The sequence below is a fragment of the Mus musculus genome, chromosome 14 (assembly GCF_000001635.26).
Source record: "Mus musculus strain C57BL/6J chromosome 14, GRCm38.p6 C57BL/6J".
Taxonomy (NCBI): Eukaryota; Metazoa; Chordata; class Mammalia; order Rodentia; family Muridae; genus Mus; species Mus musculus.
In genome coordinates this window covers 17,608,702-17,632,955 of record NC_000080.6, presented here as the reverse complement: position 1 = coordinate 17,632,955, position 24,254 = coordinate 17,608,702, and the positions used below count along the sequence as shown (strand labels likewise).

The 24,254-nt window shown below is 41.3% G+C and overlaps 1 long non-coding RNA gene across 1 annotated transcript in view; it reads left to right on the top strand.

Moving 5' to 3' along the window:
- The first annotated feature begins 304 nt into the window (after positions 1-304).
- Gm32269 overlaps positions 305-24,254 on the top strand; it is a 34,263-nt gene continuing 10,313 nt past the window's right edge. Inside the window, exons 1-2 of the long non-coding RNA XR_003951200.1 lie at positions 305-1,175; positions 6,318-6,536. This is a non-coding gene — a long non-coding RNA (predicted gene, 32269). The remainder of the gene's footprint in view (positions 1,176-6,317; positions 6,537-24,254) is intronic.

Sequence of the window (24,254 nt, the reverse complement as noted above, 5' to 3'; positions counted from 1 at the left end):
ATCAAGGGGAAGGCATGGGGATGTTTAGGAATTCAGAGAGACAGGAAAGGTCGAGATTGGTAGAGGGGGTAAAGGGTAGAGAAGTGGGTGTAGAGAGCAGGGGAGGGAGCCCTAGCTCCCTTGCCATTCTCTTGGCTCCTAGCTTGGTTGTGGGAGGACTTGGATTGGAGGAACCTAGAGGAGGGACTCCTCTGGGGGTCTTCGGAACAAGAGCAGAAAATTTGGGGGTGGGGATGGGGAGGGGCGAGGCTCCAAGAAAGTTCTGGTGCCAGAGTAGGGGCTACAGGCATTCAGGGGTAGGGGGAGTTTGGAAGTGACACTGGGAATCAGAAAACAGTAGGCAAGGCTGTGCTGAGACTCTGTAGTCTAGCTTATTTCTCTTTCTTTGGCCTAGTAGGGAGAGTATAAGCTAGATTGTGCTTGAAGGTGTCTTGTGGCTCTGCAGTACCTGATCACTAAGGCAGAACCTGATTAATGTCTCAATAATGAAAGGAGAGAGTTGATTGGGATGAAATTTCCTGAAAGAGTTTTGTTTTGTTTTGTTTTTTAATGTTTCTTCACTCATTTTCAATTCTTTGGTAATTTCATACACATATAGGATGCATTTAGCTCACAATCACCCCTGCTCTGCATCACCCCTGCCCCACCTCCTCACCCTCCGAGTTCCCCACATGCTCATGGGTACAGGGAGATTTTTAATATTTTAATGTTTAATGTTAATATTTAGAACATAAAGCTACTGACACCTTCTATAAGCTGAAGGAAGTTAGTAAAGGCACCTGCTGAAGTTGGTGCCACCAGCAAAGCAGCACACAGGCAGGAACAGTGTCATTTTAGGACATGAGGTAGTATGTGTGGAGGGTGAGGTTGGGGTACATCTCTTCCATGTCTGTTCCTTTTTGTCACATGCTTCTATTTTCACTTGGCTAAGGAGACAACTGATTGAAAGAGGAACAAGAGGAGGAGGAGGGAGAGGAGGAGAAATAAGACAGAGAGAGGGAAAGGGAGAAGGCAAGAGTAGACAATAAAGGAGATGCATCTTATACTGTCTAGAAGCTATCGTGTAAACAAAACAAAACAAAAAGACTAGGGTACTGGTGTGATTCCAGGAGACCTGGAACTTTGTTCTGCTGGCCTGATAGTCAATGGAGCCTAGCATTCCCACCATTCCTTAGGTAAACTTTAATATTATAATATGACCTAAATGCCAAAGTTCATTTTAAGGAAGGTTAAAAAGAATGCATGGTTGATGTTTGTCTGTTTATCTTCATATCTTTCCCTCCTCTCCTCTCCTCTCCTCTCCTCTCCTCTCCTCTCCTCTCCTCTCCTCTCCTCTCCTCTCCTCTCCTCTCCTCTCCTCTCCTCTCCTCTCCTCTCTTCTATCTCTCCCCCTCTCTCTGCCCTCTCTCTCCCTCTCTCTTTTTCCCTCTCTCCCTCCCTATCTCTCTTCCTCTTCTTCTTCCTCATCCTCTTCCTCTTCTCCTTCCCCTTCCTCTTCTCTCTCTCTCTCTCTCTCTCTCTCTCTCCTGTCTTGTGTACTCCCTTACCCCTCCTTCCTCTCCTCTGCAGCTCTTCTCACTCTCTCCCTTTGAAATAGTCTTCTTTAAGTTTTTTTTAATTTTAATTGATAATTGTATTTACTTACATACTAAATGTTGCCACTTGGCCCTCCCTCCCAGAGTTCTTCACCCCTCCACTGCTGCCCCCCCCCCCGGCATCTCCCTTCTCTGGGACATCAAGTGTTTACAGGATTAGTAGCATCCTCTTCCCATGGGGTCAGACAAGGCATCCTCTGCTACATATGTGCCAGGGGTGCAGGACCACCCCATGTATGCTCTTGGGTTGGTGGCTTAGTCTCTGGGAGCTCCCAGAGGTCCAGGTAAATTGACACTGTTATTTTTCCTATGGGGTTACTATCCCTTTCAGCTCTTTTAATCCTTCCCATAATTCTTCCATAGGGGTCTCCACCTCAGTCCAATGCTTGGCTGTTAGTATCTGCATTTGTCTCAGTCAGCTGCTGGTAGGTCCTCTTATAGGACAACCATGTCAGGCTCCTGTCAAGTATGTCTTTTTGGGTCTGGGTTACCTCACTCAGGATGATATTTTGTAGTTCCATCCATTTGCCTACAAGATTCATGATGTCCTCGTTTTTTAATAGCCGAATAGCAGTCCGTTATGTAAATGAGCCACATTTTCTGTATCTGTTCTTCGGTTGAATGGAATCTGGGTTGCTTCCAGTTTCTGGCTTTTATGAATATGGTTGCTATGAACATAGTGGAGATCAATGGAATAGAATCGAAGACCCAGAAATTAACCGACATACCTATTGACATTTGATCTTTGACAAAGAAGCCAAAACTGTACAGTGGAAAAAAGAAAACATCTTCAACTAATGGTGCTGATCTAACTGGCAGTCTGTATGTAGGAGTATGACAATAGATCTATATTTATCACCCTGCACAAAGCTCATGTCCAAGTGGATCAAGAACCTCAAAATAAAACCAGAAACACTGAACTCAATAGGAGAGGAAGTGGGAAATAGCCTGGATAGCATTGGCATAGGGAACATTTCCTGAATAAAACACCAATGGCTTAGGCTCTAAGAGCAACAATTGATAAATGGGACCTCTAGAAACTGGATAGTTTCTGTAAGGAAAAGACGCTTTCAATAGGGCAAAACATCAACCTATAAACTGGAAAAAGATCTTCACTAATCCTATATCCATTAAAAAGGGCTAATCTCCAAAATATATGAAGAACTTAAGAAGTTAGACTACAAAACAAAACAAAACAAAACAAAAAACCAAAAAAACAAATAACTCAATTTAAAAATGGAGTACAGAGCTAAAAAGATAATTCTCATCAGAAGAACCTCCAATGGCTGAGAAGCCTTAAAGAAATGTTCAAAGTCCTTAGTCATCAGAGAAATACAAATCAAAACAACTGAGATTTCACCTAACACCAATCAGAAGAGTTAAGATCAAAAACTCAAATGACAGCACATTCTGGCCAGGATGTAGAGAAAGAAGGTCGCTCCTCCATTGCAACTACTCTTAAAATCAATCTAGTGGTTTATCAATTAGTTCTACCTGAAGAACCAGCTATACTACTCCTGGGCTTATACCTAAAAGTTGGTCCACCATACCATAAGATCACATGCTCCACTAAGTTCATAGCAGCCTTATTCCAATAGCAAGACAGTCTTATTCCATCCTATAGTCTGGGCTTATGTAACCTAGATGGCCTTGAATTGCTGACACATCTGCTTCCCCTTCAACCCCGCACATGGTGGGCTCCTACACCTCTCTCCCTGTCTGATATGCCTGGATTCCCTTTGCCCCTTGCCTGATGTGAAGGCAGTACCTCTTCCTGCAGACTGCAGTTAACACCTTCTGCAACTGTAGCAAGAAGCCAGAGGAAGCAGCTGCTGGATTCCTGGACTGAGATTCTCAAGCTTCTCTTTCCATTTCGCTCTCATTAGCACACAACTGTTAAAAGTTGGCCTGGGCACAGCGATACTTTCACACATCCATGTGAAAATCCATGCTAATCTCTTCTGCAGGATGCAATTCAATTGAATGACATTCTAATAAAATACTGGCGAGGACACAATCGCAGCTTCTCTGCAATGCATAATTAAAATAGCACCACGTTGCTGCTTACTGCTTCAGATAATGACTTCCTACAGACTGAGGTTATGAAATTTCAGGGGTTCATTCCTGTGTGTTAAAAGAACATTTTAAAGCTTCTCTCTCTGTCTCTGCCTCTCTCTCTCTCTCTCTCTCTCTGTCTCTCTGTCTTTCTTTCTCTCTCTCAAAAAGTTGTCTGTGGTTTTAATTTGTTACCACGAGGAAAAGCTTAGGTTTGTTTCCAGATTGGATTGGTGTAAGTACTGATTCTCAATTCACTTTCAAATATGCATTTTGTTGTGGTAGCTGACCAAATCCTCTCTGCCATTTTTAAATGATTGGTTCAGATCACTGCTTTGAAGACAATTTGAACCTACCTTACATGTCATTGGAGTATTGTCAGTGTGAAGGAGGGGTTTAATTGATAAGTATCTGTTCATGTATGTTTGTGAGTTATTCATGTACCTCTGTGTGAAGGAGTATGAACACCAGAAGTTAGCATAAGTGTGTGTGTGTGTGTGTGTGTGTGTGTGTGTGTGTGATGTACATTTGCATGTAGAGCCCAGGGGTAAATGCCAGGTGTTTCATTCAGTCACTCTCCACTTTACTATCTTTGAGAGAGGGTCTCTCACTGAACCTAGGGCTTGTTGCATTGACAGGTAAGCTTGCTCAGGATCATCTTGTCTGCATTCCCATTCTCCCAGTGCTAGGCTGAGCCACCCTGGTCCTCCTACTTGGATAACAAGCATTTTACCTAATGGTCCACATCCTAAGAACCTGCAACTTTTTGTTGAAAAGGCACAAGGCCAAAGCATCAACTTTGGGCAGTGGAACTCAGTAATAATGTTGTCTTGGTTGCAGTGTGTTATTCTGATGAAACACATTGCATCAGCAGTCTTGCCTCTGGACCACCATGTAAAGTCAGGTGTTCCATGGAGATGCTGTTCATTTTGGCTTCCATTGTTTCACTGAAAGCTCATGGTTGCTAAGTGATTACACATGAACCTGTGGTCTCAGTGGAAAATACCTTACCTTTGGCAGTGTTGGTTTCATGACCAAAAAGACATAAGAGGGAAGTAGAGTCCTTCATGGGTTCAAGGCTCCTATGTGTCCCAGGTAAAGCTTGGGTAATTGGCTCCATCCCCATTCTCCACTGTGATGAGGCCTTTAGATGTACTCTCTTGGAACACATATCTTGATCCAGCCTGTTCTTTATAGTAACAGGCTTTGCTTTAGGATGAGGCCCAAGTCGTGGAACACCTTAGGAAGTGGGTGGAGTTTACCCATTCTTTACTGGTGCTCAAGGCACCCAATAGCCACCAGCTCACAAGAACCCTAAGCTAGATCTGTCCTCTAAAGTGGGGACAAGTGGTGGGTGCACAGAACAATGGACAGGGAAAGGCTTGAACCAGGAGGTACCTTCTCTGAAAATGGGAGGCTGCCATGTGTTTCAGGGAGCCTTGTACACTACTTCCAGGTATAGTGAAACAAGACTAAGAGAAAAACAAGGAAGACGATGCTCAGTACAGTGCATTAAGTTCATTTGTTGGGCTTCTTTGTACCAGAAAATGAGTTCTTCATTTCCCTAGAGGATGTAAATAGGACATGAAATCCCCCCCCCCAAACACACACTATGCTAAAAAAAGTCCTGAAGACAACAGGAGTATTGCAAGAATAATGTTTTGAGACAGACTCTACCTGAAGGTGTGGAACACAAGGGCTCAGTAGGCTTTCTATCCAGTGGACATTTCTCCCTCATTTTACAGGAGGAATGGCTGACTGCACACACATCAGAGCTGGTGCCTTAGACCACTTTACCTCCCTGACACTCTGGAAGCAGGAATAATTGAAATGTAAATACTGGTTTTCTGTAAGCTGTGATAATTAGTCAGTGTAGGCTTCAGGAGCACATAGGCTTCAGATGAATAATGGTACAAAGAACTGTACAAGGAAGGTATCTTAGTTTGCTTTTCATTGCTGTGGGTAAATGCCATGACCAAAAGTAACTTGTGGAGGAAAGAGTTTAACTGAAGCAGAGGACATAGATGAGTGCTGCTCACTGGATTGCTCATTCCAGTTTCTCACTGCACCCAGGACTACCTACCTGCTCAAGGGTGGCAACACCCATAATTAGCTGGGCCCTCCCCTATCAGTCATTAATTAGAACAATATCCCCACAGAGTTTGCTACAGGCCAATCTTTAGACATTATCTGGGAAGCACTTTCTTAATTAAAATGACCACATCCCAGATAAGGTCTAGGTTTGTATCAAGTTGACAAAACCCAATCAGCACAGATGTTCTGGGCTGAGGTGTACAAATGGTGATATTTCTTGGGACCCTGCCTTCTCCTTTCTTTGGTTCTCAGAGCCTTTGAGCTTATAATTCTTTGTATCTAGATGGAAGAGGAAAAACAAGATACAGAAGGCAGCAAACTCTTTGAAGATTTGAACCCAAAGTGATAGGTTTGCTTCTTGTTCCTCATCTCTTGCCTGGAACACAGACACACTCATGCCCCCTCCTCCAGGTTAGGAAGCCTGAGGTATGCAGACTAACCGAAAGTACAACAGCGGAATGGTACTACAGAGCCCGCAGACAGATGTGCTGAATGTTGTTATAGTTATAGCTCTATACAGCTGTTAATAGTTCTGATCAAGGCAAGAAGGCTCACTGTTCAGTTTTTACTCAGTCTCCTTACAGACACTGCCATGCTTTGGATGTGAAGTGACTCCTGTGTTGTGAAGGCTAGGCCCCCAGCTGATGGTGCTCTTGAAAGATGAATGAGCCAGGAGGACTGCTGAAGGCCAATGGAGATCAAGATTCCTGAACCGAGGAGAGATGCGGATCACGAGGACTGTTGATTCACAGCAGAATGAGCTTTTCAGTGGGGTCTGGCAGGAGGAAGCAGGTCAGTGGGAATATCTTTCTCTTTCTCATCTGCACTGGTCCTCTGCTCTGTGGTGTGACCTGAGGTGTCTTGACCTGGGACTAATGCCTCAAGCCATGAGCCAAAACCAAATCTTTTCTCTGGTAGTGGATTTTCTGTGTTCTTTCACAGAAGCCAGCCACACAAATGCTGTTTCATGGAGAAGGAAGCTGAGATGTTGACATACCTGCAGGGAGAGAGACAACCAGATACACTCACAGGATGCTGTTTGTGGTGGGTGTGGCTGTGGAGGCTGCAGCTCACAGGTGCCCTCCCTTTTCTTGCAGAGAACAACATTATTACAATTATTCTGTCCAGAGCTTTCTTTGAGGTGCTGAGAGAACTTTGGAAGAATTGGAGAAGAGAGACAAATGAAATACTCTATGACTTGCTTTAACAAACCTCCACTTTCAGGCTAGATAGAAAGGCATACTCCTTTAATCCCAGCACTCAGGAGGCTGAGGCAGGAGGATGACAAATTTGAGACCAGTCTGTTCTTCAGAATAAGACCATGTCTGGGAAAAGAAAAGCAATAAACTTCCCCAACTTCATTTCAGAATCTCTCCTCTCCTCTCCTCTCCTCTCCCTCTCCCTCTCCCTCTCCCTCTCCCTCTCCCTCTCCCTCTCCCTCTCCCTCTCCCTCTCCCTCTCCCTCTCCCTCTCCCTCTCCCTCTCCCTCTCCCTCTCCCTCTCCCTCTCCCTCTCCCTCCCCCTCCCCCTCCCCCTCCCCCTCCCCCTCCCCCTCCCCTCCCCTCCCCTCCCCTCCCCTCCCCTCCCCTCCCCTCCCCTCCCCTCCCCTCCCCTCTCCTCTCCTCTCCTCTCCTCTCCTCTCCTCTCCTCTCCCCTCTCTCCTCTCCTTTTCTTTTCTCCTTTCCTTTCTCCTTCCCTTTCCTTCCCTTTCCTTTTTCTCTCCTTTCTTTCTTTCTCTTTCTTTCTTTCTTTCTTTCTTTCTTTCTTTCTTTCTTTCTTTCCTTCTTTCTTTCTTTCTTCCCTCCCTCCCTCCCTCCCTCCCTCCCTTCCTTCCTTCTTTCTTTCTTTCCTTCCTTCTTTTTTCCCTTTCTTTTTCTCCTCCTCCTCAGCCTCCTCCTCCTCCTTCTTCATCTTAACAATGCTGAACTTTGTAAGAGACACTAGCTTCTTTTTTTTCGGGGCCAGCAGGGTAACCCAAAGCAACTTCTAACAGACTGGCTGGCAAGCAAAGTTAGCAATTGTATTTCAGCTTCAAGATCAGTAACAGTAGCTGGAACCACAGAGAGCAGTGAGTGAAGAGGGGCTGTTTTAGTTGCATACAAGGCTTCAACAGCCTTGGGGGCTGGAAATGCAGAGTTGTGTGGACTTGAAACTTTCTTTTCCTTTGGAAATCAAGACAGCCTAAGGGAATCCCATATTTAGGACAATATATGTCCAACTCACACTGTGAAAAGAGGGTGATTTTGTAGTGTCATGAGCTACACTGTAGCTCAGGTGTTATGTGTCTATACTGTACATAAATGTCGTAGGTGAAGTGCTCCAGCTTCATTCCTTGTAGAGCAAGTGTGCTATAAACAAATTAACTTTGAGTCTTGGAGTGTTTAAAAGAAAAGCTTTCAAAGTTCATGTAGTTAATTGTTTCTTTAAAAATAAAACAAACAAAACAGCAGTTGTTGTATGTTGAAATTAACAAGAATCTGGACCCCAAATTTCATGTGTACCTGTAAGATACAGAAAGTTTTAAAACATTCATTTTTAGTTGTCAACTTTTGAAATTTACTCTTTGGAAATTATTTTTAATGCCAATATTCTGTATGACAGTTTGAGAGACAACAGAATGTATGTTTGCATAAGCTATAGAATGAATTAAGTTAATGAAGGCACAGAAACAGACACAAGTCTATTTCTTTCTTCCTTCCTTCCTTCCTTCCTTCCTTCCTTCCTTCCTTCCTTCCTTCCTTTCTTTCTTTCTCTCTCTCTTTCTTTCTTTTTTAAAAAAGGTGATCTTAGCTTCTCCTCTTAGCCCCATTTTTTCCTGGCCTGGCAAAGCTGTTTCTATTTTTTTTCTTTTTTTTCACACAGAAGTGGTGGCTACCTGAGCTGAGCCAAATCTGTCTATCCAATTATGGGGTAAGAGAGCTGATTGTAGCTTTAGGCAAAACATGTAATCTGTACAACCCCATGGTGTCAGTGACAGCCCAATGAAAGAGAAGGAGCAATAGAGTGGATATGTTACTGGAATGGTCCACAAATTCACTGCTCTCTCCAAGTAGCCCATTGCAAATCTCACAGCAGAGAGTGTGGAGAAACACAGGGCCTTGAAGAATAAGACAAAGGGATGTGTCTACAGTAACGTCCAGGGCAAATGACAGGCGGGGAACAGTCTCAGCAGTACACTGTGGGTCACTGAGCTGGCTTCATATTTGAATACATTATATAGTCTTTAAAAATCAGACTCAGCAGCACTGGTTTCTCACATTCACTGGCTTCTCAAATTGAAACATTCAGTAGACTATATTTTCCATGAATTCAATGAAAACAAATTTCAGTGTAATATATTTTATTCTATTTTATCACACAAAACCCCACAACTTAAATGGAAAAGTTAATTGCTATTGAATATTGAATAAAAGAAGCCATATTAAACAGATATACAGACTTTAGAATATCATATATGTAAAATCTCAAAGCAGGAAAAGGGTATTTCTGATGTTAGAGGTGAGAAGAAGGGTGTGTTTATGGAGGAAAGAGGGAAACTAGGAGGAAGAGATGGTGTGCTCTCAGGCTGTGGTGCTGACAGTGGTCTGTGCACACACTGTCAGTCATACACCCACTATGACTTGTGTGCTTTCTGGTATGTGTATCAAAACCATTCCAAAAGTTAAAAATGCTCATTGCAATGTTATGTTATCATTATCAATGTTAATATTTAACGAAAGACAACATTAAAATTATGGGTAGTGCTTGGTCACTTTGAAGCCAAATATTAGCTCTGTAGTCACAAAAGAGCTCATCAAAGGTACCCAAAAATGTGAATTTAGGTTACTTCCTATTTTAGTTGAAAAATTTACTTCTACGGAAAATTTACATTGATTTACTCTGCATGAGATTGCAAAAGGCATGCAAATTCTTTCTTCTCATGCATGGAAATACCAGCAAGAATGAAATCAGGCCAGGGTATGCTTAAGAAGATATTTTAATTCCTGTTATCAGTATATCGGGAAAGAAACTCAAAACCTCTGTGAGCGACGATTTTGCTGGGTCCAGCATTTTCAGTACTAATGAAGTTTCATGGCTACTATCGCCACCATCTGGTAATCAATATGGGGTATCTACTCTAGGAGAAATGAAAACCTTGCTCAAATGTTTCCATTTATAGTGCTTTTCTTTCTTTGATGGGGTTAGAGCAGATAGTAGATAACTTAGTAAACCTATATTTCCAAGACTGAGCAACCATAAACATTTTAAATTCAGTTTTGAATCATTTTTAAAAATGTGTTTTAATGTATTTTAAAGCAATGTCAAGAAGTTTAACATGAATTTAGTCTCACCCCAAAATGGCAAGGCAGGTTACTTGATGCTTCCTTTGAATTACTCAGTATTTTTAAGGGGCCTGTGGGAAACAAGCATGCAGGGAACTAGGCAATGCCCTCTACCAGCTTAATGTAAAAGGACTGCCAATCATTCACCACGTGTGTGCTTTAAAATCATTTGCTACGCACCAATCTCTTTCTAAGTCCTTTGGAACTTGACAGAGAGCATCTAAAGTGCCCTTGACTTATTGGCCTCAAGTGCTTCATCCCACTGCCTCTGCTTGAGACTGTGGGTTTCCTATATAATCACCACACCCAGCTAACCCCCTGGATTTGGTTAGGGTGTTTAGTCTCTATAAACCAGGACAGGTTCTCACCCACTCACTGTTCTTCCACAGAAAACATGAAAGGAACAAAGACTTATTAATGATGAATAATCTTCAAGACCCGGTTCCATTTCATTGGTTGTCTCAATAATGGTCATTATCTAAAATTAAAGTGCCCATGTAGGCATCATGTGTTACCTTCACTTTCCGTTGGCTGTCTTCTGAGAACTTGCCCCTTTCTCTTTCATAATTAGGTGCTTTGTGGCATTGTACCTTGGAATTAAGCTCATGTCCATGTCAGTTCCTCATCCTCCTCTGATTTTTATTCATTTCTTTATGTTTATCAGGATAAGCTCACACTTGCCAAGTTTGTCATTATATGGGTTATATAGTCAAGGACAACCATTCATTACTGTGTTGCTTGATTTTCTTTCCTTGGCCTGTCAGCTGGCTTGTGGTCTTTTTGACATGTCCACATTGCCTCTTGAGTGCTCCTTTATCTCACCTTCTGGTGCAACCAACATGGCAGGGTTGTATATTCTTTCTGGACCATCCCAGGGCCAGGCCAGTCTTTTTCCCCCACCCCTGCTGTCTGACTTTACTCCTCCCTGTGAACCTCTGTTACTCTTGGAGTTCTCTATTTCTGTAGCTCTTTATTTCTTGGTGTTAGTTTGACTTGGCAACATTCCCCACAGCCTGAGACTCTTAACAGATCGTGTATAGCAAGTCTGCTGGTAGTACGCTTCCTTAGCACCTGTTCATCTCGAAATATTTTTAGTTTGCATTCATTTTTGAAGGATATGTTTGTGAGCCTTGGAATTCATGGGTGGTAGCTTTTTCCTCTCAGCACTGTGGAGGGACTGAATCATTGTTTTCTGGCTTGCATTGTTTTTGGAAAGGCCATAGGTAATTCTTGCTCTGCTCTGTGTGAAAATATGAAATGGGTCCTTTTCTGGCTCTTTTCTTTTGCCTTGGTTTTAGCATTAAAGAGTATTAAGATATAGTCTTATGTTTTGCTTATTTTTTTAAAAGGCCACTTACAGTTGATTTAGCTTTGGATTAGTAGGGTTCTTTTTATTTTTAATATCTCCCTCAAGATGGGAAAAATTTTAGTTATTATTTCTTCAAAGATTTGTTTTCTGTTCCCTTCTCTTTCTCTTCCCCTGCAGCTCTATTGGTATGTAACAGTTGGCTAGACATTTTTCCATCAGCCCAAGGCTGATCGGGCCCTCATTGATTGATTTTCAGGTCTGTAAAGTCTGCTCAGACCACTGTTCTTTGGCCTTCATTTTTATCCAGGTCTTGTGGAATCTTTTACCATGCTCAGCCTAGTGTCAGTGAGCAAGGGGGCCTGGGGATTTAGCAGCACTTCCTCATCTTTATAGCCCTGTATCTTGCCAGCTGCAGTGGCAGCCATGCATACTAATCTATCAGGCAAATATTTCACTTGGGCTCCTGTGGGGATCACTTGGAAGCCCCTTTGTTACAGCATATACACCATGCTGTCCACAGCCAGGTATCTGAAAATATTTCTTTCCCCAACCTAGGAGCAGTTTGGTGAGTGCTGTTAATCTGGCACCAGCTACTTTATCATAGCAGTACCAGCAAGTCTTCTATTGTGTTGGAAGATGACAAACACTGTAAGAAACAACAGAACAGAGTAAGGAAGAAGGCAAAGCAGATGCTGGAAGTAGAGCTTTATGTCAGCATACAGGAAGCATGGTAAGGCCCTATGGGGGCCACTTTAACACCAAAAACAGGGAGCTAGGCTCATCTAGGTGATCTAGAGATATCTGGCAAGGGCATAGACAAAGTCCTCCCTATTGTAAAGCCTGAAGGATTACCAGGAGTAGATTGGGCAGTAGGAGAGCATGTGAGAGAGCTGTGGACTATAGTATAGAGTCCTGTATCCTGTGAACTGTGGAGTCCTGGACATTACAAGACTTTAGTAGGGATCCAACCATTGGAGGTTTATGAGGACAAAGAGAATTGGGTTTTCTTGTTTGCTTGCTAGTTTGTTTGTTTGTTTGTTTGCTTGGGCTTTTTTTTTTTTTTTTGGAAAGAAAACTCTGGCAACAATTTAAATGAAAATGAGATAAAATAACAGTAGAAGGACTTGATAAGTGCATAGATGTGGACAGGAATGGAAAAGAAAAGACAGCCTTGAAGTTTCAAATGAGAATTGTTCAAGTGTCAGAAGAAAACAAGTGTGAAAAATGTCTAGTAGGTGGTTGGACGATCAGTTTGTAACTAGTCATAACAGGGGTGGGCAGCAAGATAACTTAATTTGATAGATGACAGTGGAACTAACATGTCCAAAGTAAGATGGTAGTCTGGGAGATGCCTTCATGTGACTTGTAAAGAAAAAGATTCAGGGAAAAAAAATGAGTTGACTGTATTCGAAATAGAGAAAGGGAAAACACTAGAAATCACAGGGCAGTGATAGACAGCTATACAAGGTGGAGGAAGAAAAGAGCAATTCAGCAAAAGGAGCCAACAGCAGGCAGGCTCCAGTCACATGGCTCCCCATTGTGGGGGAGGAGATGCTGAGCCTCATTCATAAGATGAGGCAGGAAGCCTCCATAGGAGACTGACAGTCCTACTGAAAGTGTAAGCCAGGTCATAGTTGCTATAAGCCTAAAATTCAGACAAGCTTTGGTGATGTCTCTTGAGAGATGAGTCAGCCATCAACTGGTTGAATGGTGTCATGCTCTCTGTCTCTAAGGGTAGTGGCTAGATGCCATCTTAAGAGAAACACTGTTGAAAGACTGAGCTATTGACAGCAAATGTCTGGTAAGTTTTTATTGTCCACTAGACACAACTAAAATCACCTTGAAAGAGAAAACTCCAATTGAAGAATTGTCCAGAGCAACTAGCCATGTCTGTGAAAGGTGGACTGGACTGATGGTTGATTTGGGGAGACGAAGCCCACTGTGAGAAGCACCACCCCTAGACTGATGGTTCCAGGTCATATAAGAATGCCAGTTGAGACAGCCAGAGTGAGTTAGCAAGCAGAATTCCTTCATGGTTTCTGCGTCAAGCTATTGCCTTGAGTTCTGCCTGACTTCTGTCAATGATAGTCAGTGACCTGGAGTGATAAGCTGACTTAAAGCCTTTCTTCCCCTAAATTGCTTTTGGTTATGGTGTTTATTTATTACAACAAAAGAAAATTTAAACTTGAACAACAAGGTATGATGATACTTCAGGACACCTAGAGTCAACTCACCATAGTCCTGGAGCTATGGAGAAGGCTGGCTGCAGAAGGCAGTGACAGACTAGGGGAGTTCTGTACCCAAAAACTTCAAGAACTGGAGGCTTCAGCACCCAAGGGCTCAATGACTGATATTTGGTGGTCTTGTCCTCTATATTAAGGAGACACTGAATGCCCTGAGGTACAGTCCAGCAAGCTGCTGAAACTTTATAGCAAGACCTGTGGTCTCTATTCCCAGGACTTTAGACCCCTAGCCTCCTGCATTCCTCACATATCTTGAGTATTAGCCAGAAGTATTGTAACTGGTCCTCCCCTTCCCCCTCTAACCTGCAGCAGATCCCGCAGTGATAGCTCTCAGGGTTCCACCTGCCTCTTCCACACCCCAAACACTCAGCTGACACCCTTTGGCTTAGATATTTGCCACTCCAAGGTGTCAAACTGTTCCTGGAGTTAAATTCTGCCTGCCCATGGCTGCAAAGATAAGATGATCACAAATGGGTCTGAATGAGCTGAGAAAGGCTCCACAGGATACGCTTGAGCCACTGAGCTCCTGCCATGCCAGAGAGAGAAAATGAAGAAACACAGAATTTCCTAACTCCATTTGCTCCATTTCTACCTGAAGACCATAGTCCTGGTAAGGAAAAAAAAGCCACCGTGATATGCTAGTTTTATTTCTTAATATTTTGTAATTTTGTACATTTTTTGTCCTTTGAGTTTTCATTTTTTTCTCATCTAATATACTCATCTAACATCTGTTAATGCTTATTATTAGTTGGTGTGTGTGAATGTGTGTGTCTCTGTGTGTGTATGTGTGTGTTTTATATATGTATGTGTGTCTGTGTTTGTATATGTAGCATGTATCTGTATCTGTCTGTCTGTGTCCACATCCATTCCAGTGAAGTCTGTGTGACAGGCCTAAAGGCCTGGGCACAGTCCCAAGGCAAAGAATTTCACGGAAACTTAGCCTCCTGGAACCTTGGCATTCCCATAGCAAAAATCCTCCAAATTTGTCCCTGTGATAGTGTGAAGGGTCTTGCATGCTTTCTTACAGTATTTTTCTGGATAAGAGTTAGAAATCTCAGGGCAAGTTTAGCAAAGTATACTTAGAATCTTCATTACAGTCGGGTATGGCAGAATATATTGCATATTAGAAGAAAGTTGATAAATTCTTTTGACAAATGGAGATTCCCTACAGATACTTAAAAGAGCAGCCAAGTTACTCCCATATGCAAGAATTTACCATGGCCTATGAAAAAGGAGGGTTGTGGTTTAATAAAGAACTACAGTATTGCATTATTCACAAGAAGGTCTGCTAGAGCAGAACCCCCAGGTGCACGCTTTCACAAGGCTCAGAGGAATAGCATAAATTGTGACTAGGGTGTGGAATCCTCACCTGGCCCCTGTCATTAGCTGACTCTAGGCAGGGCTGTTTTTATCTTAACTGTAAACATTGCCTGGTTCCTGCCAGTCTTTTGAAGGCATTTCTCTGTTTAGTGTCAGATACCTTCAATGTATCTTGGCTGTTGTGACACCTAACTTCTTTGTTTTCCTCTGTAATATATAGTCTGATGCTCACTTTAACAAAATAATATTCAGATACAACACTCCCTTGTGTCCATATTTGTTTGTCACTTTTCACCAACTCCTGCCCACCTGTACCAGGACTCTGATTTCCCCTGCAGATCGAGGGCCTGATTGAGGCCAGTTCTCAGCATATATCTATATCTATCTATCTATCTATCTATCTATCTATCTATCTATCTATCTATATATATAGTGTATGTGTCTGTGTGTATGTGAATGTGTCTGTTTATGTGTGTCTGTCTGTATGTGTCTGTGTGTGTATGTATGTGTTGTATGTATATGTGTATGTGTATCTGTGTTTGTGTATGTAGTGTGTGTCCATATATGTCTTTGTCCATAGTGTGTGTGTGTGTGTGTGTGTGAAGTATGACTTGCAGGTATTGGTTCTTTTCTTCTACCACGTGAGTCTTAGAAATCAAACCATTAGGCTTGGTGGCAAGTACCTTTAGCTGCTGGACCATGGGTAAAAAGCGTAACTCCTCAGTTATGGAACCCAAAAATATTAAAACAGAAAAACACCAGATGAAGAATTTTAGTAAGTTTACTTGAGAAAAAAAAATCAATGACTTAAAGAGGCTACAACAAGCAGATGAATTAAGTTAGGAAATAAAATCTGTTCCTAGGGGAGAAACTGAGCATCATACTTAAGAAAGTCTGAAACAACAACGACAATGACAACAACAACAACAACAACAAAAACAAAAACACAACACAAAACAAAAAAACCCCAAGATCCTGAGACCAAAAATAAATGTGTGAATGGTAAACTCAACAAATGAAGAAAAACACACAGGATCAACTCCACTGATAGACTATCAGACAGAAGAAAGACCAGGATGGAAGACAGGCCAAGAAAATACTACATCCGTATGTTAATAAAGAAAAATTAAGAAGCAATACTACATACAGAGTATGAAAACTCTTAGATATTATCAAAAAACTAAACCCCATGGGGGCAAAATAAGCAGAGATTAAAAACTAAAGACACAGAAAAATTTGTCATAGTAAATTGTCCCAGATCATAGGAAATTTTGCAGAACAAGAGAAAGAAATAGATACACCAACCCTAGATGCATTTAGAACTCTACATACACACTCAGGGAAGATCCTTTCCATAGGACATTATAGACAAGGTGCCTAAAGGTGGCAACAAACGAACAACACTAAAAGCTCCAAGGGAAACCAGCAACTGATTTATCAAGGCAAACATTACTCAGGCTCGGCATCTCAGCAGAAGCCCAATGCAAGGAAGCATAAAGGAGATAAAAGAAAGCTGGACTGCAAAGGAGTGGCAACTGCTATGCTATTCCCAGCAAAATTTATTCGTAAAACGTTTTCTCTAAATTAGCTTACAGCATAAGACATAAAGCAAACATTAATAAACATGAGAAACTGAGTAATTTCTGTATTGTGATGGTTAATGTTGATTGCATGAAAGAATCAGAATTCCCTGGGAGACAGGCATCTTGTCATGCCTGGGAGTATTTATCTTGATTATGCTAACTGAAGTATGAAGCCTACTCACCGGGAGTGGTCCTTTTCCCTAGCTGATCCTGGGATGTATACATGCAGAAATATGAACTGCATAGTAATATGCATTGTGTTCTTGGTTCCTGATGGTGGATGCAATATGGATGCCTAGCTGCTTCAAGACTTCCAATGCCTTGACTTCTCCAGCATGATGGCCTATATTCTTGAACTGTGAGCCAAAATAAATCATCTCTTCCTTAAGTTATATTCCTTGTAGTATTTTACGATAGCAACAGGAAAATTAATGGTCACATGTATCTTACCAGGTATAAGGAACTAAGATTAGAAATCAATAGATAAATTATAATAATATCTCTATTCTTAAATGCTGAGAGGGTCACCAAGGGAATCAGAGAGGAAATTAAAATCTTACGAGAATAATGTAGTGAGAATTTTTGGTCTATTAAAAGAAAGTTTTGGGAATATGTTTTTTGCTTTAATCCCAGGTGTGCGATATAGGGCTGCTTCAGACTGTCCATAACAGCTAACTATGATTTCTCTCATGCTCTGGAAGAGGCGCCATCGATTCTGTCAGCTGAAGATTTTTCACATTAGGAATTCTGGGCCTCTTGTGTGGGTATAAAAATGGCCAGTGCACCAAGAGACTACATTGGTTGCTGCTGTTACTGGTTTCTGCTGCTGGCTGCTTGCTGGGTTGCTGGGTGGCTGGGTGGCTGGGTGGCTGGGCGGCTGGGCGGCTGGGTGGCTGGGTGGCTGGGTGGCTGGGTGGCTGGGTGGCTGGGTGGCTGGGTGGCTGGGTGGCTGGGTTGCTGGGTGGCTGGTTGACTGGGTAGCTGGGTAGCTGGATTGCTGAGTTATGGATTGCTCGATTCCAAAATTGCTAGTTGGATGATTTAAGTTTCCCCAAAGGAATTTGATGCCCCTAACGAGCAGGCAGTACTCTAAAGAGATCCATGCCCCATCTTTCCCTCTAACTTTCTTTCTCACCTATCTAGTGTTGGGGTGTCAGAAGGGATAAGGGTGAAGAAATATGATAGGTAAAAGAACCCAATAAAGGAACCAAAAAAGGACAGTTACAGAAGAAAATTAAGATGAAAGCATAACTTACAAGAAACTTGGATGTAGCAAAGACCACTAACAGGAAAGTTTGTAGCTATGAGTGCTTATATTTAAACACCAGAGCAATCTAACCTAGAGATGCACCTCAGTGTTTTAGAAAAACAGGAACAAGACAAAAGAAAACACAGTAGGTGAAAAGGAAAAATAAAACTACTGGGACAGGAATTAATAAAAATGGAGATAGAAAGGACAAAAAGTTGGTTCTTTGAGGGGAAAAAATCAAGACACACAAACCCTTAATTGAATTAAAGAATAGAAAGAGAAGATCCAAATTAATAAAATCAGAGATGAAAAGAGGCATTATGACAGAGAAAAATGAAACCTAGAGGCCCAATATGGAACATTTGAAAACTTTTATTTAAAGGTGCTAGGTAATGCACAAGAAATAGATAAATCGGCAGGTGAGAGTGCGAACTGCAGAAGGGACACAGTTTCTGGGACAGATCCCATTTCAGGCTCCAGACATCCGGGCACCTTCTCCACCAGAGGAGAGGTGCCTATCCCAGGAGGGTTTTGACTGCTGGAGCAGGTGAGGGAGCCATCTTGTGTCCCGCGTCACTTGGAGACCAGTCTGTGCAGGTGAGCATGCAGACTGCAGAGGCAACACATCTTCTGGGACAGGCCCTGATTCAGGCCTTCATCTTCAGCCAGGAGGCAGGTCTGAACGCCAGACCTCTATGCACTTTCCCTGCAAGAGGAGAGCTTGCCTGCAGAGAGTACTATGACCACTGAGACTCAGGAGAGAGCTGGACTCCCAGGACTGCTGACAAAGGCTAACAGAACCACAGGAAAAACAAGCTCCAATCAGAGACAACTATAGTAACTAACTCCAAAGGTTACCAGATGACAAAAGGCATAAGAATCTTACTAACAGAAACCAAGACCACTCACCATCATCAGAACCCAGCACTCCCACCTCAGCTAGTCCTGGTTACCCCGACACACCCGAAAAGCAAGACTCAGATTTAAAATCATATCTCATGATGCATTAAGAAAGGCATTAGTAACTCACTTAAAGAAATACAGGAGAACACTGCTAAAGAGGTAGAAGTCCTTAAAGATTTATAGGAAAACACTGCTAAACAGGTAGAAATCCTTAAAGAAGAAACACAAAAATCCCTTAAAGAACTACAGGAAAACACAACCAAACAAGTGCTGGAATTGAACAAAACCAATCAAGACCTAAAAAGAGAAGTAGAAACAATAAAGAAAACCCAAAGTGAGACAACTCTGGAGAAAGAAACTCCAGGAAAAAAAATCAGGAACCATACATGTGAGCATCAGCAACAGATTACAAAAGACGAAAAAGAGAATCTTAGGTACAGAAGATTCCATAGAGAACATGGGCACAACAATCAAAGAAACTGCAAAATGCAAAAAGATCTTAACTCAAAACATCCTGGATATCCAGGACAAAATGAGAAGACCAAACCTTACTGATAAAAGGAGTAGATAAGAATGAAGATTTTCAACTTAAAGGGCCAGCAAATATCTTCAAAAAAATTATAGAAGAAAACTTCCCACACCTAAACAAAGAGATTCCCATGAACATACAAGAAGCCTAGCGAACTCCAAATAGACTCGACCAGAAAAGAAATTCCTCCCTACACATAATAATCAGAACAACAAATGCACTAAATAAAGATAGAATATTAAAAGCAGTAAGGGAAAGAGGTCAAGTAACATATAAAGGCAAGCCTATTAGAATTACAGTAGACTTCTCACCAGAGACTATGAAAGCCAGAAGATCCTGGACAGATGTTATACAGATCCTAAGAGAACACATATGCCAGCCCAGGCTATACCCAGCAAAACTCTCAATTACCATAGATGGAGAAACCAAAATATTCCATGATAAAACCAAATTCACACATTATTCTCCTATGAACCCAGCCCTTCAAAGGATAATAAAGGGAGAACAACAACACAAGGATGAAAACTATACCCTAGAAAAAGCAAGAAAGTAATCCTTTAAAAAACCTAAAAGAAGACATCTGCAAGAACAGAATCCCATCTTTAACAACAAAAATAACAGGAAGCAATAATTGGTTTTCTTTAATTTATTTTAATATCAATGGACTTAATTCCCCAATTAAAAAAAACATATACTAATAGACTGGCTACACAAACAGGACCCAGCATTTTGCTGCTTAAAGGAATCCTACTTCAGGGAAAAAGACAGACACTAATTCAGAGTGAAAGGCTGGAAAACAATTTCCAAGCAAATGGCCGGAAGAAACAAGCTGGAGTAGCCATTCTAATATCGAATAAAATTGACTTGCAACCCAAAGTTATCAAAAAAGACAAGGAGGGGCACTTCATACTAATCAAAGGTAAAATCTACCAAGATGAACTCTCAATTCTGAATATCTATGCTCCAAATGCAAGGGCAGCCACATTTATTAAAAAAACTTCAGTAACTCTCAAAGCACACATTGCACCTCACACAATAATAGTGGGTGACTTCAACATTCCACTTTCACCAATGGACAGATCCTGGAAACAGAAACTAAACAGGGATACAGTGAAACTAACAGAGGTTATGAAACAAATGGATTTAATCGATAAATACAGAACATTTTATCCTAAAAGAAAAGGATATACCTTCTTCTCAGCACCACATGGTACCAACTCCAAAATGGACCATAGACTTGGACACAAAACAGGCCTCCACAAATTCAGAAATATTGAAATTAACATATGCGTCCTATCTGATCACCACGGATTAAGGCTGATCTTCAATAACAACATAAATAATAGAAAGCTAACATTCACGTGGAAACTGAACAACACTCTACTCAATGATTCCTTGGACAAAGATGAAATAAAGAAAGAAATTAAAGACTTTTTAAAAGTTTAATGAAAATGAAGCCACAACATACCCAAACTTTTGGGACACAATGAAGGCAGTCCTAAGAGGAAAACTCCTAGCCCTGAGTGCCTCCCCCCTCCCAAAAAAAAACCAAACAAACAAAAAAAAAACAAAAAAAAAACAAAAAAAAAAAAAAAAAAAAAAAACTAGAGAGAGCCTACACTAGTAGCCTGACAGCACACCTAGAAGCCCTGGAACTAAAGGAAGCAAATTCACCCAAGAGGAGTAGACAGCAGGAAATTATCAAACTCAGGGGTGAAATCAACCAAGTGGAAACAAAAAGAAATATTCAAAGATTCAACCAAACCAGGAGCTGGTTCTTTGAGAAAATCAACAAGATAGATAAACCCTTAACCAGATAACTAGAGGGCACAGGGACAGCATTGTAATTAACAAAATCAGAAATGAAAAAGGAGACATAACAACAGATCCTATGGAAATCAAAAACATAATCAGAGCCTACTACAAAAGGCTATACTCAACAAAACTAGAAAACTGGGATGAAATGGACAACTTCCTAGACAGATACCAGTTACCAAAGTTAAATCCAGATCAGGTTAATGATCTAAACAGTCCCATTTCTCCTAAAGAAATAGAAGCAGTCATCAATAGTCTCTCAAACAAAAAAACCAAACCAAACAAAAGAAAACAGCCCAGGACCAGATGGGTTTAGTGCAGAGTTCTAGCAGACCTTTAAAGAAGACCTAATTCCAACTCTCCTCAATCTATTTCACAAAATAGAAATGGAAGATACTCTACCCAATTCATTCTATGAAGCCACAATTACTCTGATACCTAAACCACACAAAGATCCAACAAAGAAAGAGAAATTCAGATCAATTTCCCTTATGAATATTGATGCAAAAATACTCAATAAAATCCTCCAAACCAAATGTAGGAACTCATCAAAATTATCATCCAACATGACCAAGTAGACTTTATCCCAGGAATGAAGGGATGGTTTAATATACAGAAATTCATCAATGTAATTTACTATATAAACAAACTCAAAGACAAAAACCACATGATCATCTCAGTAGATGCTGAGAAAGCATTTGACAAAATCCAACATCCCTTCATGATAAAAATTTTTGAAAGATCAAGAATTCAAGGCCCATACGTAAACATAATAAAAGCAATATACAGCAAACCAGTAGCTAACATCAAACTAAATGGAGAGAAACTCAAAGCAATCCCACTAAAATCAGGGACTAGACATGGCTGCCCACTCTTTCCCTACCTATTCAATATAGTACTTGAAGTCCTAGCCAGAGCAATTCGGCGACAAAAGGAGATCAAGGGGATACAAATTGGAAAGGAAGAAGTTAAAATATCACTATTTGCAGATGATATGATAGTATATATAACTGATCCCAAAAATTCCACCAGAGAACTCCTAAACCTGGTAAACAGCTTCATTGCAGTAGCTGGATATAAAATATCTCTACACAAAGGATAACCGGGCTAAGAAAGAAGTTAGGGAAACAACACCTTTCACAATAGTCACAAATAATATAAAATACCTTGGTCTGACTCTAACTAAGGAAGTGAAAGATCTCTATGATGAGAAGTTCAAGTCTCTGAAGAAAGAAATTGAAGATCTCAGAAGATGGAAAGCTCCTCCATGCTCATGGATTGGCAGGATTAATATAGTCAAAATGGCTATCCTGCCGAAAGCAATCTACAGATTCAAAGCAATCCCCATCAAAATTCCAGCTCAATTATACACTGAGTTAGAAAGTGCAATTTGCAAATTCATCTGGAATAATAAAAAGCTAGGGTAGCCAAATTCTCAACAATAAGAGAACCTCTGGTGGAATCACTACCGCTGACCTCAAGGTGTACTACAGAGAAATTGTGATAACCTGCATGGTACTGGTAGAGTGACAGACAGGTAGATCAATGGAATAGAATTGAAGACTCAGAAATGAATCCACACACCTATGGTTACTTGAAATTTGACAAGGGAACTAAAACCATCCAGTGGAAAATAGACAGCATTTTCAACAAATGGTGCAGGCACAACTGGCAGTTATCATGTAGAAGAATGGGAATTGATCCATTCTTATCTACTTGTACAAAGCTCAAGTCTAAGTGAATCAAGGAACTCCACATAAAACCAGAGACACTGAAAGTTATAGAGGAGAAAGTGGGGAAAAGCCTCGAAGATGTGGGCACAGGGGGAAAATTCCTAAACAGAACAGCAATGACTTGTGCTATAATTAGGAATTGACAAATGAGATCTCATAAAATTGCAAAGCTTCTGTAAGGCAAAAGACACTGTTGATAAGCAAAAAGGCCACCAACAGATTGGGAAAGGATTTTTACCAGTCCTAAATCTGATAGGGGACTAATATGCAACATATACAAAGATCTCAAGAAGCTGGACTCCAGAAATTGAAATAACCCCATTTAAAAAATGGGGTACTGACCTAAACAAAGAATTCTCATCTGAGGAATACGGAATCGCTGAGAAGCAACTGAAAAAAATGTTCAACATCCTTAATCAGCAGGGAAATGCAAATCAAAACAACCTTGAGATTCCACCTCACACCAGTCAGAATGGCTAAGATCAAAAATTCAGGTGACAGCAGATGCTGGAGAGAATGTGGAGAAAGAGGAACACTCCTCCACTGCTGGTGGGATTGCAAGCTTGTACAACCACTCTGGAAGTCAGTCTGGAGGTTCCTCAGAGAATTGGACATATTCCTACCAGAAGATCCAGCCTGGGCATATACCCAGAAGATGTTCTAACTGGTAATAAGAACACATGCTCTACTATGTTCATAGCAGTCTTATTTATAATAGCCAGAAGCTGGAAAGAACTCAGATGTCCCTCAAAAGAGGAATGGATACAAAAAAAAATGTGATACATTTACACAACGGAGTACCACTCAGCTATTAAAAACCATGAATTTATGAAATTCTTGGGCAAATGGATGTATCTCGAGGATATCATCCTTAGTGATGTAACCCAATCACAAAAGAAGTCATTAGATATGCACTCACTAAGTGGATATTAGCCCAGAAACTTAGAATACTTAGAATAGGGTACAAAACACCCATGAAAGGAGTTACAGAGGCAAAGTTTGGAGCTAAGTCAAAAGGATGGACTATCCAGAGACTACCCCACCCGGGGATACATCCCATAATCAGTCACCAAACCCAGACAGTATTGCATATCCCAGAAAGATTTTGCAGAAAGGACCCTGATATAGCTGTCTCATATGAGGCTATGCCAGTGCCTGGCAAATACAGAAGTGGATGCTCACAGTCAACTATAGGATAGAACACAGGACCCCCCCCCCCCATGGAGGAGCTAAAGAAAGCACTCAAGGAGCTGAAGGTGCCTGCAACCCTATAGGTGGAACAACAATATGAACTAACCAGTACCCCCAGAGCTCATGTCTTTAGCTGCATATGTAGCAGAAGATGGCCTAGTCGGCCATCACTGGGAAGAGTGGCCACTTGGTATTATATGTCCCAGTATAGGGGAACTCCAGGGCCAAGAAGTGGGAGTGGATGGGTAGGGGAGTAAGGTCGGGGGAGTGTATAGGGAACCTTTCGGGATAGCATTTGAAATGTAAATATAGA